We start from the raw sequence: 18,450 nt of genomic DNA, 5'->3' as shown, positions 1-18,450 counted from the left end.
ACCTCTTCAAGAATAGAGGACTTGTTGTGCCAGCAGGAGTCAGCGTCCTCAGAGAGAGCATTGGCTAAAGAGAGCTACCTCGCTCAAACCTGGGTCTAATGACTGGTGTGGGGACAAAAGGCCCAGCTCACTTGGCCCAGCTCCCTCCGCCCAGCTTGCTCACCCCGGCTCAGGACAGCCGAGGCTCACCCTATCTTCAGGACTTCTCAAAGGGTTGGCTGTGACTTGTGTTGAGGCAGCATCTCCACTCAACCTTGCCACCTGCCCAATCCTACTTCTTTTTCTTTGCATAATCATTGATACCCAGCAGTACAGCCTGCACATAAATCTTCATGTCAGAGTCTGCTTACTGGGTGTTTTTATTAAGAAGTATTCATTTTCTTCTGAGTCGAGTATGCTGAATGGCATGCTGTAGACTGGTGATGCTATAGAAATGTTATTATATGGGGTTCATCACTTCCTCTTACTTACTCCCTCCTTGAGTATCTCGTACTCAACTCCCACGGCAGTATTTGAGTTGAGGAGGAGATTGGACACAGTACAGAGGTAGCAGGGAGGATGACCCTAGAGGAGAACCTGTATACACTAGGGACATGGGCCCTGAAGACCAAACGCTCACTTCACAGTTTTGCCCATGGTGCCCCAACTTGCAAAAGGAACTCCCTCCCAAATGATTTCTCCAAGCCCTAGTCATGAGTCCACTGGTCTCCTTCATCTGGAACTGCACCTATAATTTAAAAAGAACAAAAGCCCCATAGACTTGCAAAAAAGCTTTGGAGATTCTTTTTTTTTCCTCTCAAAGTAGTTACCTGGCCTAGTGGGAACAACAGTGGAATTGTTCGTTTTCACTCCATGAGCATGAATAGAATATAGTCTTGAGGCTTTATTTTTAAAGATAATTCGAAGTTTTTGACCAGGGTTGACAAATATTAATGGACCTAGGGAGTATAAAAAGGAAAACACATGCATAATTGTTATTTATTTTAAACTATGAGTCTTCTGACCTCTTACGTATTTATACAATGACTTATTCTTATCCTTTTACTTATTAATAACATGCAACCAAATAAAACAAAAACATTTAACAAGTAGATCATTGCTGATTTATGAAACATGATTTTTGCCTAAAAAACTTAAATCATCTAGAATTTTTATAAGTTCCTTCTCTAGAAAACTTGCTTTAATGAGCATCAGTTAATGCTTAGGAAACTATACAATTTTAAAATGGAATCCTTTGTTTTCTTTTTTGAGCAACCTCGTCTTTTAAGCATTTTATTCTCTTGCCCCTTTGCCATAGTGGAGGATTGTAAGAAGCTGCAAGGTCTTTTATTGACCCAGGGTGATTTTTCTCTCTCACAGGCTGAAGACCCCTTCATTTTATTCTCTCTCTCTTCTATCCCAGGCCAAACACTGCAAATATAAAATTTATTTTAAATCTTCCTTCTGTTTGGAAGCAAATTAACACATTGTCTGCCATGTGAGTTATATTTAACTCAAGCTAGTTTTGAGCCTGGGGCCTCATGAAGCAAAACCCTGCGGTTGGTTTGTGAAAACCTTACTTGTTGATGTTCTTATTGTTACAATTAATATTGATGATTTAATTCTAAAAACGCAGACGGCATTGTATATAACTCATGATGCACACAAAACAATAATAAATTAGAAGGAATTGTTTTGTTTTAATAAAACACTGTGGCCCCTGGGAAAAAAAATTTTTTTTTCTAGTGTGGCAGTGTGTTAAATTGGTGGCCCTAAAAGTTCTGAAATAAGTTGAAATAAGCCATGAGAACTCTCCTCAGACTTGTGCTATAATTACTAAAATCAGAGCCCTGAAAATGTCCAGTGGATGCTAGATGCCAGTTAAAGACAGGCTTCTTTACCTCCCATGACAATTCCACCTTCCCAAACAATATACTTGTTTTTCCTTTTCCCTAAAGTCTTTTCCCTAAACTCCTTTTCGTTTTTGCATAAATAATAATAGACTCTAGAGGGTCATGTTGAGTTATTTATCTTAGTGCGTTCAGGGACCCACTCAAAAGCAGCAGGAACTGCACAGCACAGACTTCCCTCCAGGGCTCACACAGAGACAAGCTCTGGAGGCTGATGAGGAGCCAGGAAGAGTGAAAGTTCCTCCTCTTACAGGTAAATCCGTCTTCTCAGCGTCCTACACTGGAAAATGACCTCTAATATACACATAGACATCAGTACTCAGATAGGAGTTGGGCATGTGAAAATGTCACATGTGTGTACCTGAGTGTGATTCAGGTTTCCTAGCTGATCTGTCTATCAGGGGTGAAAGAAAGGGTTGTACTTTCCCTCACTTGTGGGTGGAAGATGAGAGAAGACACTTAAATTTAAACAAAGTTCCTCACCTAGTCTTGTTCCCTGGCCTTTGTTTTAGTTTTATTGAAATTATCCTTAAATGCTACTTCTGAAGTTCGTTCTGGATCTAGAATTCTTGAATTCTGAAGGCCAGAAGCCAGATCATCTGAAACCGAGCACATTAATTTTCTATAGTCTCTATTTTGGGGAAATAATACCTGAACCAATTTTTTTCCCCAGTAAAAATGCCTATCAGGAAACGAATTAGAATTATAGGCACTTTCCTCTGTCAGGGTGGAGGTGATAATGTCCTTCATATATACAACAACATGTACTAGCTGAGGACAAGAAGAAAAACCGAAAAACTAATCTTATGGTATATCAATACCTAGTATATCCAGATGTTTTTCGTCTTCATTTCTTTTTGTCTTTTTTGTGAATGTATTATCATCATATTGACGGTATACAACTTTTTTGTATTTGGACCCAAGATGTGTTCCATTTCTATCTACATATACGTTTGTTTTGCTTTATAAAAATAAAAACAAAGAAAGACAAAAACCCACAAAGTTAGTTAATTTAATCATTAAATTAGACAAAGAACTCATATGGAAGAACTTCTTACACCTAGAAGCTATTTTACCCAGGAAAGTAGGTCTTCTTTTTTTAAAAAAATATATTAATTCTAGCAAGATAGTTGGATATTCATTCTGTATTTTAAGACATATTTCAGGGTAAAATTTTAGTTTGATAAATGAGTAAACAATAAGAAAGAAAACCAGAGAAATAAATAGAATTTTACGAAAAGAGAAAAATCAATGTCTTCAACTTGAAGTTCCCAGAAAAATAGAGATAGAAACAAACGAAGAAGAAAAAAATCTGACTGATTCCAAATGTTGAATGTAGCTGAAGTTGTGGTGCCATTCCTGTGGTGAAATCATATGGTAACACATTCATAGGAAGGAAGAATACAAGAAAGGAGAAGAAGAGGAAGAAATAAAGTCTGGACCTAAGTTATGTAGATATTTAGAAAGATTTAAAGCCCTTTTCAATTGAATATGCACACACACAAATTTTGAAGTGATTTATAATTGAAAGTATCCTAAACACACACATACCACACTCACATCCCTCCCATCCACACACATACACACACTCCATACCAAACAGAAATAAATACATACCACACACACCACACATATATTGAACACACGAAGTTTTGACGTAATTTATCATTGGATGTATTCTATTCTCTCCACACCCCGAAAGACCGAGAGGAGAGGGAGGAAGACTGGAACGAACACTTTCCACTTAGAAATTAGGCTATCACCGTACTTCTCTCTTTGTAACCAGCGCAGTTCTTTCTCCCACTTTCTGCTAGGAGAATAATCCCATACGATTTCCTCAGCTGCAATGTAAATAGTTTTCTCCTTATATGGAGTTTGATCAGGTTTTGGCTTTGAACACTGATTCACTTGGTATGTATGTTTCATGCCTCCTAGATAGTGCTCTGACGTCATACAATACACATCAAAAATTCCTACGGGTGAATAAGAGAGGAATGCTTAAAGCTTGGCATGCAGATGTCTTTCCTCTGTAAAGTCATTCATCGGATACCACCCCCAAAAGAAATATAGTAAGATCTTTCATTCATTTTTTCATTAATTCAACAAATATTTTTTGAGTACCTTTTTTGTGCCAGACATATTTCTAGGCACTTGGGAAACATTGTAGGACAAAACAATGAAAACTTCTTTCTCTCAGAGTTTATATCGCACGGTGTTGTGGGGCTAGGCAGTAAACATATTAAGTAACTTTCATATATGTTGAAAAGTGGTAAGAGCTACAGGTTAAAGAACAAATAGAGCAGTAGAAAGGAGGATCAAGAATTCTGAATGTGTGTTGAGAGGGGCTCGAGGGAGCAAATAGCAATATTTTATAGGGTGATCAGGGTAGGCCTTGATGGGAGGGTGACATTTGGGAGAGACTTATAAGGAGTGAGGTGGATATGGAGGAAAATCAATCCAGGCAGAGGAAACAGGAGCCAAAGGCCCCAAACCAGGTGCCTGTTTGGGGGGTTTGTCGGAAGCCCAGCTTTTGTCGGAAAAGTAAAATTTAAAATTTTGAAATGTAGAAAATGTAGTCAAATGAATCTTTGGCCTCACAAGGAGTCAAGATACCAGTTCATGGTATTTATAGAGTAGCTGGTTTATTGCACAGACAGTTTTTCATTGGTGTCAGTAGTTTTGGACCAAGACAGATGAATTTTGGGGGTGGAGGGGGATGAGGGGTAGATTCGCAGGATAAAGAAGGAGATAACATTTATGGAATATCTAATATATGCCAGGCACTATACTACATTTATCTCATTTGATTGTTGTCTATTCGGCTTTGTGTATTATAAGTTATCACAATCCCTATTTTACAAATAAGGAAGCTAGGTTCAGAGGGAAAGCTGGTTCTCTCTGATCCCCACACAATTCTCCGATGTGGGGTGACTTCTTTCAAAAATGTTGCCAGCAAGGATCAACCTCATTGAAGCTAAAACATTCACCTAGAGAGCAAAACTAGTGAGGAGAAGGATGAGAGAGGAAGGCAGAAGAGAGTAGGGTAAGGTCGAAGCAGGAGGAAGGCCTGGGAAACAAATGGACAGAAGAGTAAGAAATGCAGAAGGTCATAGAATGAAAACAAGCTAAATGGTTTCAAAACCTCTTAATCCCTTTTGAAGAGCATGGGATGATTTAAAGCCTGGAGGCCTGGGAAGAGGACCAGGAGAGGCTGAGGGGATTTGTGTGTACAGGAAAATGAGTTACTGAGGCTCCCATAAATTAAATGGAAGAGGACAAAGCTTCCCAAGCATCATTTGTATGAATTCCATTTTGTGTGTGTGTGCAGAATATTCAATGCATATAAAGACAGTGGTTCTGCGTATTTTGGTGTTTCAGGCTGAATGAGAACATCCACTACTCACCTATGGAATCAGGTGTCATAAAAAGCGTCTCAGAGGTGTGGGGAAACACAGTTATAGTGTCCTTCCTTGCTCCTAAGGAAGTGAAGGTATTTCCTGAAAAATATATCCCGTGTATATCTCTCTCTGATCCCACACTAAGAATGTGCCATGAAACTTTGTCTCCCACACACATTTTCGGTCTGGGCAGATTTCCGTACATGTATCCATTTATGGCTGCAAGACATTTGTGATAAAGAAAAGAGTGTTTAATTTACTGGTACTTGATACCCTTTGAAATTCAACAAACCACTAATTATGAAACAGTTCATTCATGTAAGAATAGCAAGGTGATTATTTACAACTTTTCTCTCTCCCATTGTTATTTAATCACTTCATAGGAGGCTAAAATGACATGGAATTAGAGAATAACAGAACTACCATGTTTCCCTGAAAATAAGACCTACCCATAAAACAAGCCCTAGCAGGATTTCTAAGCATTTGCACAATATAAGCCCTACCCTGAAAATAAGACCTAGTGATGGGCGTGGCTACGCACCATATCTGCACAACCCATGCATTTCATCAGGGAGCAGTAAAGAAGAAGAGCAGCCCTTCTCATCTGCCCCATGAGAGCTCTATTGCTCGACATGAGAGATTGGGGCCAATGGTTCTAAAGGAAATAAAGTTGCAAGAAATTCAGGATGGAATTTGGGGTTTGGAGAGTTATGATGATGTTTCAGAAGAAGACAACTTAACTATATTTGAATAAATGTAGATTGTTGTACCATACTTAAAAATAACACATCCCCTGAAAATAATCCCTAGGGTGTCTTCTTGAGGAAAAATAAATATAAGACCCTGTTTTATTTTTGGGGAAACATGGTACATGATGCTTTCACTAGGTCAACTCAGTCAACTTCTTCCTTTTACAGTTGAGGAAACCAAGGCAGGAGAGGCAGTTACTTGTCTAGTGCCAATGCATAGAACTATTAAGACCAGAGTCCAAATCTCCAGATTGTAGACTAACTCTTTTCCCACTACACTGTACAGTCTTCCAAAACCAACAACCACCCACCCACCTACCCACCCAACCAGCTCAACAAATAACCCACCTCACCCACTGTACAAATTTAGCGATAGATAAAGACATGACTTTTCTTTTCACATTTGGCTACAGATAAAACAATATATAGCACCAAAAAGATTTTGGTAAGTATTTGGTTAACTAAATTTAAGATAATCACCCTAGTAGACAATATTCTTATTGTAAAATTATATTTAAAGGAAACATAAAATGTATTGGCCAACCATCATGGGGAAAATGTAAGTCTTTCAATTTGCAATTCTTTAGGCAAAATGACATTAAATACATGTTTAATGCATCTAGCTTATAAGGTAAACTTTCCCTTACAGTACATTCTGTTAGACTCTTGGAAGCCTGGATCCTCTTTATCCACATTTTCAGGCTGTGTAATAAATGTTCTAATATTTTCATCCAAGAGAAGACTTTTGTTTTCATCAAATATTGTAGCAAGCAGGTAAAACTCTTTGTGTACTCCTTTCTGTGGATGAGAATGGAAAAACGAATGGACATGAAATATAGGTGGCTCATTTTCAAAATCTAGTCAGATGATTGATCTGCATACAGGATTTCCACACAAGGGGTTTGTATACTTGTGGAAAATCTGATCAATTGATTTTCTGACTGTGGACACGTCCCAGAAAGGCATGAATCCCAGCAAATGGATTATCATATTAAATAGAATTAAGAAGTTGAGAGAAATCTCTATAGCTTTTTTCATGTAAAACTTACTCTAGAGATCACTACATCTAAACTCCATAAACTAAGCCATTTAATCACAGATATTTACAGTGGCTTTTAACATAGGATGCTCTGTGGAAAGCAAGTCAAATAAAGACTTTTTAATTCTACAAAGTCTGCATTTTTAAGGTTTTTTAATAAATTATATATACATTATAGTTGTATATAAAATATAAAAATGATATGCACTATAATAATTATGGGACTATTAATGACTTTTATTATATATATATGAATATAAATATATATTCATTCCTTCTGTATGCTTTCTAGAAACTTACAGTCTAGTGGCAGAGACAGGCCAGTAAAAATAGTTGCATGGATAAATGCTCTAATAGAAACATACACAAGGAACTATGGTAACTTGTGGGAGTTTCAATTAACTTTAGTCAGGGGATATTGTCCAAAGGAAGGGGCCCTCAGGATGAGTTTTAAAAATGCCTCCCCTTTTTGGCAGATAAAACAGTGAGGAAAGGCCATTCCAGATGGAAAGAAAAAGGCAAAGTCAGAGATGTGAGATAGCCTTCCTAACTTGGGGTCTAAAGAGCTAATTCTGCCTTACTGCTATTCTAATTTGCTGATTAGAAGAAACTAATTCATCAGTACAAGGGTGGACTAACTACATTGAAGCAGGAAGAGAGTGAGGACAGAAGTTAGGAGGTTAAAGGAATTCAGAAAGAGAGATAGTGCCTAAGATAAGGCAGTGGTATTGGAGACTTAGTGATTAATGTGCAGGTGAGAAAGAAGGAGCTGTTGATGGCAGTCCAGGGTTTGGTGACACCATTAACTAAGAGACAGAACAGAGAAAAAGAGACTGACAGAGGAGGGAGGGGCAGTAAGTGGCTGTTTAGAAAGAAGTTAAGGGTAAAATAGTTTCTAGATGTGTGTAGGACATGCCAGGGTGTGGGTGCTCATTGGGCTGAGGAATATACAAGTCTGGAGTTGATGAAAGAATAGAATTGGGAAACATCGGTACACAGAAGTTAAAGCTGCTGATTCCTGTGGCCCTGAGACATCTCCATTCCTTTGCAGTGGCATCTCTCACCAAGGCATACCCAGACATAGGCCTCACGACTCACCTGTTTGCCATCCTTTCCAAGACTTCCACTTCTGCACACGAGGAGAGGCCCTACAAGGCCACTGTTAGTATCTTTTGACCCATTTACTGCAGAGTAGTAGAACCGGGTCAAGCAGCTGGGATCCGTGGAGGTAGGACCTACATCTTTTGGAACTTCCCATGTATAGACAAATGTTGTGCCAGGATTTACATGTGCAGAGGGTGGAGGGGTACCTAGCAAGAAATAAACCTTTATAAAATAAAACCTAAGACCATAAGTACCCTTATCTAGACTGCGGGATCTTTGAGAGCAAGGACTATATCTTGCTCACCTTATAGTAATTTGGAGACAGTTGAAAAGGGACTAAAAAAATAAAAAGTACACAGAGCTGTTACAATGTGACAAGTAGGCTGCACGCTTTAGGAGGAGTTTTATTTTCTTGTTGACATTATATGAAAGTGTGGCTCACGTGAGTGCTACTTACTTCTGCCAGGTGTTTTGTAGAATGAGCCCTCATTGCTCTTGCTGTAACGCAGTCCATGAGGCTGCATGCTGAGTGGCAAGGAAGCATTGTTAAAGAAAGTGACCTTGATGATCTGTCCCACCTCTGCCTTAATGACAGGGCCTAGAAACGAAGAGTCATAACGGGAATTGTCAGGTTGTGTTACGTGGGTACGGAAGGTTCTATTAGGGAGAAATTAAAAGAATTACACCATGAACCCAGAAAAGGATCAAACTGCAAGAAGTCTAGATGATTCAGGGTCTTATAAAGTCACTTTGGAACACATGAAGATATTCATCTCATGGGATTTATAGGGACAGAAGAATGTAGTTAAAATCATTGGGTGAATCAATATATTGATTTCATAGGGTTATAAGATTATATCTAAAATATCTATAACTGTGAGTTGGTGAATACTGTTTTGAGTGCACAGAATATGTATAATATAAATGATTTATAAGCCCATAAGCTATGAATAGAATTTACCAAGAATTCCAAGGTGTTCTTCTCTTGCCTTCCGTACTTGGAAGTAAGCATTTGTATATTCACGGTAAACTAGCTTTTTGTAAGTTCCTCCAATTCTGGTTGGGCTTTGTTCAAAATATGGCTGGGATTCACTGTGCAGAGAAAGCAGACACACAAAGAACTTTTATATTTACAGTGATCATGTGAAAAGAAAGCAAGAAGCTAAACACATCTATATGTTTTAGAATACTTGTAATTTATTTCTGATTATAAAAATAATGCATGCTCATTTTATAAAATTTGGAAAAGAAGGAAAGATACAACAAAGAAAATTAAAATTTCCATAATCCTACCATTTACATATAACCACCATCAATATTTTCTCTAGATATCCCTTCAGTCTTTTGCTTATGCATGTGTATATAATTATCTGTATGTATCTACTTAGTCATTTGTTTGCAAATTTTCTTTTAGAATAAAAATTAAAAAGACATTGTCTGATTATTTTTAGGCAGGTAATAACAAATATTGCCATTGAAGCAACTATTTCCAGAGATGCTATAATATTAAGAAGAGAGGTATCATTGTTATCTTTTAAATTCTAATTTAAAAAGGAGCCCCTGTCGGCCAGGCCTGGTGGCTCACACCTGTAATCCTAGCACTCTGGGAGGCTGAGGCGGGAGGATGGTTCAAGGTCAGGAGTTCGATCCAGCCTGAGCAAGAGCGAGACCTCTGTCTCTACTAAAAATAGAACGAAATTAATTGGCCAACTAAAAATATATAGAAAAAATTAGCCGGCCATGTTGGCACACACCTGTAGTCCCAGCTATTTGGGAGGCTGAGGCAGGAGGATGGCTGGAGCTCAGGAGTTTGAGGTTGCTGTGAGCTAGGCTGATGCCACGGCACTCTAGCCCAGGCAACAAAGTGAGACTGTGTCTCAAAATAAATAAATAACAAAAAAATAAAAAATAAAATGGAGCCCCTAAGAAAACATATTCCCTAACAGTGAAGTGGTAACTTGCTGTGCTAAGACATCATAGAATTTCATAGCCAAGAGAATCAAGCAAAATGAAAGAATTTAGTAACTCATATGTATTTTAGTCAATATACAATGAGAGTAGGACCTAACTCTAAATCTAATTTTTATGGGCTGAGTGTGGTGGCTCACACCTATAATCCTAGCACTCTGGGAAGTCGAGGTGGGAGGATCGCTTAAGCTCAGGAGTTTGAGACCAGCCTGAGCAAGAGTGAGACCCCATCTCTACTAAAAATAGAAGGAAATTAGCTGGACAACTAAAAATATATTAAAAAAATGAGTGGTAGCGCATGGCTGTAGTCTCAGGTACTAGGGAGGCCGAGGCAGGAGAATCGCTTGAGCACAAGAGTTTGAGGTTGCTGTAAGCTAGGCTGACCAGGCAACAGAGTGAGACTCTGTCTCAAAAATAAATAAATAAATAAATAAATCTAATTTTTATTCTAAACCCAGTTATCCTTCTGACAATTCATGCAAATTTTCCATTACACAGATTGAATAATTTATTGATGAACTTAAAGTGTAAGAAGAAGACTAAAAGCACCTGGCACTCACATTCATAAACACTGAGAAGATAATCATATGCCAAATAAAGCATCTAAGAGAGAACTCCGAAATTCAGCAGGGAAGTGACAAGGAACATCTAGGACACACAAGGAGAGGGAAACAAGGCAGCTGGCTTGGCTGAGATCAGCTGCAAGCAAGGAGAAGCTCCCCAGTGTGGGCAAAGGGTAAATGAGAGATCCCAAAAGGTCCATAGTCCTACTGCAGACTCCTGATCCTAGCCACTGATAGCCCTTCAGTTCCAGTGAGCCCTGACACTAGTAGATCAGAGTCTGTGCAATGGCATTGCTCCAGAGAGGGAGTTTGTGCTAGGTCCCCCCCACCCCACTCCAGAGATCGAGATAGCTATAGCATGATGCCGTTCGGAAAGCCCAGCCCCACCACACTACATCCTGCCCTGGGGCCCAGCAGTCCCTGCATCTCCACATCCCTGGAGCCCCATTGACATCCTCCTATGTCCACTCAGAGGGCTGTAGCATTGTGATACCAGCTGAACCCAGGAGTGTGGCCAGGTCCCCAGCACTCTAGCCCATGCAATATTATACACTCTGGGGAACTGACCACGCAGTGCACCAGACAGCCTGCCCTGGGAGAGAAGGAGCCAAGCACATGCTCTCTAGAACCTGACAGCCACCTGCCTACAGCTGCTGCCACTGACAACAACCCTGCCTCACTTGCCCAGCAGCAGGGCTTACTGCACATCTGCCTGTGCCTTTAGTGGATGTGAGATCAGCCTGCCCAGATGCTGTTTTGGGGCCTGAGGACTGGCCTGTCTTCCCGCCACTGCTGCCACCCAACTGCGCCATTTGAGGGCTGGGGGATTGACATGGCTTTCCTGCCACAGCTGGTGCTCAAGTGCACCATCAGGAGGCCTGAAAACAAGCCTATCCTGTCCACCACTCAGTGCCTGTACATGCCACCTAGAGGCCTGAGAATGGGTCCCCCCAGCCTGTTGGTGCCCCCACACACCATCTGGGGACCTGGGAATTGATCCACCCCACCCTGTGTCTGTGTATACCATTGGAGACCTGAGAAAAGACCTGCTATGCCTGGTGCCAGCCCCACCAGTGCCAGCATGTGCTATCCAAGGGCCTGAGGATTGATCTGCCTTGCCTGATACCCTTGGGACCCACACAATTCTCCCAGAGGCCAGATAATGGACCTACCTACCCTGCCAACACCTGCACATATTGTCTGGGGGCCCAGAGATTGATCTGCACTACCCATCACTGCAAACATTTGCACACTACTCCCAGGGGCCTTAAGATAGGCCTGTGCAGCCTGCCACCACCACCACTGCCAGCACCCACCTGCATGTCCCACCAGGGGACCTGGAGACTGGCCTGCTCAGGCCACTGCTTTCACCCCTGATATCTGTGCATGTCACCTGGGGGCCTGAGGGTTAACCCACTAATGCTACTGACCTCACTGATGCCACACATACTTCCCAGGGTCCCAAGGACCCATCCATCAACCTGGCCCATCACTGTCACTGCTGACACCTGAGCAAGCCACTTGGAGGCCCAAGGATTAGCCCCTCTGGACCCACGGGTCCTACCACTAAGGTTCAAGGATTGATGTGCCTAGCATCCCTGTTAAAAGCAAAGCCTTGTCACAGCCTCCATTAACAATCACAACATAAGCCATTGAAGAACTCACAGACACCACAGATGCTTATTACAGCTGAAGAAATTACGTGGAGACTACACTACTACATGCATGCAAAATCAAGGCTAAAGCACCCAACACAATCAACACTGTGGGTACATGTATAGCAAAAAGCCTCCCGATGAAAGCAAACCCAAGAAATTGAGAGAAGTGGCTGTTCATCAGAAGCACAGATATCAATGTAAAGACACAAGAAGCATGAAAAAGCAAGGAAATATGACACTTCCAAAGGAAAATGATAATTCTTCAGCAACAGAGTCTAACAAAAACAGTCTATGAAATTTCTGAAAACATAAGAGAAATGCTTTAGGACATTGGTCTAGGCAAATATTTTATGGCTAATACCTCAGAAGCACAAGTAACAAAACCAAAAATAGACAAATGGGACTATATTAAACTAAAATGGTTCTGTATAGCAAAGAAACAATCAATGGGGTAAAAAGACAACCTGTCTAATCAGAGAAAATATTTTCAAACTATACATCTGACAAGGGACTAATATTTAAATACACAAGGAACTTAAACAACTCAACAGCAAAAAACAAAAACAAAAACAAAAACCAACAACAAATAATAATCCCATTAAAAAGTGGGCAAGGGTCTGAATATATATTTCTCAAAAAAGACATACAAATGGCCAAAAAGTACATGAAAAAATGCTTGATAGCACTAATCATCAGGGAAATGAAAATCAAAACAACAAGGAGGTATCATCTTATCCTGGTTTAAATAGCTACCATCAAAAAGACAAAAAGTAAATGCTGGCAATGATGTGGAGAAAAGGAAAGTCTTACACACTGTTTGTGGGAATGTAAATTAGTACAGCCATTATGGAAAACATAATGAAGTCATGTGGAGTTTCATCAAAAAACTAAAAATAGAACTAGCATACTATCTAGCAATGCCACTACAGGGTATTTATCCAAGGAAAGAAATCAGTGTATCAAAGGGACATCTGCACCCGCATGCTTATTGCAGCCCTCTTCACACTAGCCAAGATATGGAATCAACCTAAGTTTCTATCAACGGACAAATAGATAAAGAAAATGTGATACCAGTTTGCTGGTGAGTATATGTGGTGCTTGTTTTTCCATTCTTGGCGAGTATATACATACATGAGTGAGACGTGCACCATCTGGGGGATGGTCATGCTGGAAACTCAGACTTGTGGGGGGAGGGGGGAAAGGGCATTTATTGAAACCTTAAAATCTGTACCCCCATAATATGCCGAAATAAAAAAAAGAAAAGAAAATGTTATATATACACACAATGGAATATTATTCAACCATAAAAAAGAATGAAATCCTGTCATTTGTAGCAACATGGATGGAACTGAAGGTCATTACATTAAGTAAATTAAGCCAGTCACAGAAAGACTAATATTGCATATTCTTACTCATATGTGAGAGGTAGAAAAGTTAATCTAATAGAGATAGAGAGGGGTAGGGAACCTGTGGCCTTCTAAGTCTTTAAGTGTGGCCTTTTGACTAAATCCAAATTTTATAGTAACAAATCTTTTTATTAAAAGGGCTGCAGCAGAGAAAGATAAAACTTTTCTTGCCTCATTTGGTGTTTAAAAAAGAATACTCTTGAAATCAGAAAGTTTCAGGTTTCCCACAGTTAATGGATACAAACATGCACTTAGAAGAAACAAGCTCTAGTGCTTGATAGTACAGTAGGGTGACTATAATTAACAACCATATTTAATATATTTTCAAATAGCTAGAAGGGAAAATTTGAAATGTCAGCAACACAAAGAAATGATAAATGTTTGAGGCAGTGGATATCCTAAATGCCCTGAGTTAATCATTACACATTGTATGCATGTATCAAAATATCACATGTACTCCATAAATATGTATAAATATTATATATCAACAAAAATAATAAAAAAGAAGAGAAAATATTCACTTGAAATTTTTAGCTTTCTAAAATTTTTTAGGAGTAAATTAGAGAAAAATAAATATCATGGGAAATATTACTTTTTGGTGATTTTAGAACCTGATCTTTTTCTGACATGCAACTTTCATTCAATAGACCAGAAGGATTAAAACTCCTGTAATCTTCAAATCGGTAAATATACTTAACAACTGAACTATCAGAAAAACCTTTTGCCCACTTTTAAATGCTGATGCTATAGTCATACATTTTAGACTTAGTTTTTGGTCATTAAAATAGCAATTGCTAATATACTATATTCTTAGGTGTTATTGAATAATTAATATTTAATAAATTTAATTAATATTTAATATACTTACTATTATTTAAGGATACCACGTAAAAGAATTTAATTATGCCTTCAGATTTTAGCAGTATATAAGTTAAATAGGAAGACTGTTTCTAAATTTTTGTAAAATTGCAATGATTACATTGTCCACTATGTTCTAAAATGTTTTGTAAGTATAAAGTTTAAAAATTAGCAATAGAAAAAGGATGAGCAGTACATTTTCCTTTGCATTGGCTGCCAAGACATTTAAGAGAAGAATTTTGTGTAGCAATGAGGCTTAGCATCAATATTTTCTGATTTTTATACAATTATTGTTCCATATTTATTTTATCAGTAACTTTTAATTATAAGATGACTAAATCATTTTTAGATGTAACTGGGTTATGAAAAATTTCAATTATCTTTATTATTTAATCATAAATATTTCAACCAGTGAATCATTACCTTCCAGGCGCTGTTAAATCGTTTTTAGTGTAAAAATCTATACCAGATGGAGCATATTGCCAAAGAATTTCCTCAGCAGCAATATAGTAATGTACAACATGTGTCCCAGCAACTTCTGTTGAAGGTTTTTGGCAATTCTTTACATTGAAAAATCCCTGCATACTCTCTGGAAAACAGTAAACACAAGTAGAGAATGTTATTAAAACATTAATAAAATTTTCTTGGTCCACCTATATTTTTAATTTTAGCCAACAATACTGAAACTTTCCCTTTCTTTCAGAAATTTGATGCATGAAATCTGTGTCACAACTTAAAATGTGTGTAACATGTACTAAAACCAGGATGCAAAGATGAATATTAAAGGGATATGCATTACTAGAGAATAACAACCAGCTTTGGACCAACTCCTAGATGAAGATGGCACCCACATACTGAGAAGAATTTGAGAGTCTATTTGACCAAGAATGTCTTCCCTCATGAGTATGAAATTGCTACTACTGGTCACTAATGAGTTGGATGGTTTATTAGATTAACTAGTTGGCAGGCAGGAAGAAAAGCAAGGCAAGAATGTTTCCATGACATCAGTCTTGTGTTTTGATTTTAGAGTACTGTTGGTGGGAGTATAAATTAGTATAGACTTCTTGGAAGGCAATTTGGCAACATTCGTTAAAATTAAAAGCTCTTCCATCACATAATTTTACTTGATAGCCACGAGAAATATTTGCACATACATGAAGAGACATATAAAAAGGCATTAACATTGTTAAGAAACCAAAAAAGTAGAATCAATTTAAATGTCTATCAGTAGACATCAAATAAATTAGAGTACATCCAAAATATGGGGAAAAAATACAACAGTTAAAAAGAATAAGAGGTATAGGGCATGTCATGGAAAGAAACTTCAATATGGTGAGTGATGAAAGCAAGCAACAGAATATTATATGCAGTGTGATCTACTTAACATAAAACATGGCTATGTGTTTTAATTTTTACATGTACATTTTACATATGCAGTAAACAGGTTTGCAAGTACTGGCTTCACATTCAATACAGCGGTTACCGCTGGGGAGGGACCTGGGATGGTAGTGGGGTGGAGTTGGACTAATGGTGTGTTTTTAAAATAGCTTTCCAAAACCAAAGAAACACAAAATATGATTTGTGTGCCAATTTTTGTGTGTGTGTTGTAAACACTCCCACTGCGACCAATTTGAAACTACCAAAGGTTTACTGGCTTGATTATTTAACCGTCAGCAATTTTGAGCTGTAGGAACTGGCTCCCGTAATACCACCTTAGATTTAGGAACTGGCTCCCGTACACCACCTTAGCTTCTTTCACTTTTTCTGCCTGCCTCCTCTACTTCATTTTCTCCCTTTCTTCCTCCCTCCTTCTCAGTCCCTCCTTGCCTCTCTCCCTCTATCCCTCCCTCTTTCTTTCCTCCTACCTTCTTTGCTTGCTTTCTTCCTACCTTGCTAGCAAAGATCGATTTATATATTCTTATAATTACTGCAAATTAAAAAGACTGGAAGTAAATTTAAAAACAAAAACAAAAGCTGTAGAAAAACACAGAAAGAGGGGGGGAAAATCCACAGGAGAAAATGATGGGCTCTATTAGCCAAGTAGGCTTTGAGGAGCTTTCTTTTTTTTTTTTTTTTTTTTTTTGAGACAGAGTCTCGCTTTGTTGCCCAAGCTACAGTGAGTGCCATGGCGTCAGCCTAGCTCACAGCAACCTCAAACTCCTGGGCTTAAGTGATCCTCCTGCCTCAGCCTCCCGAGTAGCTGGGACTACAGGCATGCGCCACCATGCCCGGCTAATTTTTTCTATATATATTAGTTGGCCAATTAATTTCTTTCTATTTATAGTAGAGACGGGGTCTCGCTCAGGCTGGTTTCGAACTCCTGACCTTGAGCAATCCGCCCACCTCGGCCTCCCAGAGTGCTAGGATTACAGGCGTGAGCCACCACACCTGGCCTGAGGAGCTTTCTTGCTTGTGCCTAGGGCTGACCCTCTGCAGAGCTAAGGTGGAAAGACCTAACTTGAGGAGTGGATGGGACTGAGTGTACATTTTAACCTGAAACCAATATTCCATTCTGAGCCACAGTCTTTTTATCACTAAATTCCATTCTTAAATTATAATAGCTGTGAGTGGTTCTTCTTTTTTCCACATCCCTGGGAGGGACACAGCATGTAGGGAATTCTGAAAAATATTGCCATTTAGTTGTTTTAATAATTAATTGAAACATGATACTAACCAAAGGTTAGGACTTACAAAAGAAAGGTTTTGATCAAAGAAGTAAACTCCATTTTTGGACCAAACAATAAAATTATATTCTTCAATTCCAATGATAATTATCTTTTCTGATTAAAAACAGGTTTACTGAATAATGAATTATAATTATTTGGTTCTGCATAATTCCTGGCTCTGCTTCTTATAAGATTTTGGGCAAGTGTTTTAATCTCTTGAAATTTGTTTTTTCAGTTTAAAAAAAAAACGGTAATAATATCTGCTCTGTGTGATACTCAGGGTTCTTGTGAGGCTCACAGGTTAATGAATATGAAACTATTTTGTAAAAGCAGCAAAATCCTAGATACCTAAAAGGGCTTATTGTTATAGAGTGAAAAGTTATCAAGGACCTGGGTTCCATCACTGATTGTTTCCCAAAGAAATTGTATCACTCTCCTGGGTATCAATTTCTTCATTTGTAAGATGAAGCATTTGTAATGGGTTGTAACCTTGGAAGTTCTCTGACTCTGTGTTATGCAAAAGTAATAAATCTCTACCATGTATATGGCAGCCCAGCGTCCACTCTCCAGGGCCCTTGGCTACCATGAAGGCATCTTCCAACGAGGCCGGGAAGACCATGATGGTGTCCTTTCTGTGATTCCGAGAGATCAGAGTTTGTCCGTGGAGATAGATGGAGTGTTCGTTAATCCCACCACCGATAGCAACGAAATGCCACTTGATCTTGTCTTCTGCACACATGGTGAGACGGGGCAGATTTCCATATATGTATCCATTTATGGCTGAAAATAAATGTATATTAACCAATGAAGCATGGTAAATCAGTGCCACATGGTAAAAATTGTATTCCTTTCCTCAATGTATAAACCTCACAGTGTCAACATTGTTCTCACATGTAATATACAACATGGAGGCCATCACATACACATTATGTATGATTAGAAGTGAGGGGAGCACTAAGGTTTAGAGGTAAGAGGAGAAAATGTAAGCAGAAAGGCAAGAAGCAGTGGAAAGGGGAAAAGATTAGAAAGAAAATTTCATAAAAGAAGAGAGCAAGGATACAGGTGATTGAAACCATGAGAACATCTTTCCTGAAAAATTCTATGTTGGATAAAAACACATTTCCATAAAATATTTGGTCATTTATATCTTTG

At 38.7% G+C, this 18,450-nt stretch overlaps 1 long non-coding RNA gene across 2 annotated transcripts in view; it reads left to right on the top strand.

Moving 5' to 3' along the window:
- LOC142871882 (uncharacterized) overlaps positions 1-18,450 on the top strand; it is a 48,558-nt gene that overhangs the window by 13,190 nt on the left and 16,918 nt on the right. The window contains exons 2-5 of one of the 2 annotated variants that reach the window (XR_012920057.1): positions 8,127-8,303; positions 10,646-13,449; positions 15,336-15,535; positions 17,850-18,038. This is a non-coding gene — a long non-coding RNA (uncharacterized LOC142871882). Of the gene's footprint in view, positions 1-8,126; positions 8,304-10,645; positions 13,450-15,335; positions 18,039-18,450 lie in introns of both variants that reach the window. The other variant, XR_012920056.1, reaches the window with a different exon arrangement.

Source organism: Microcebus murinus, chromosome 1 (assembly GCF_040939455.1).
Source record: "Microcebus murinus isolate Inina chromosome 1, M.murinus_Inina_mat1.0, whole genome shotgun sequence".
NCBI lineage: Eukaryota > Metazoa > Chordata > Mammalia > Primates > Cheirogaleidae > Microcebus > Microcebus murinus.
The sequence above is the reverse complement of the archived record's forward strand: the minus strand, read 5'-3'. Positions and strand labels throughout refer to the sequence as shown.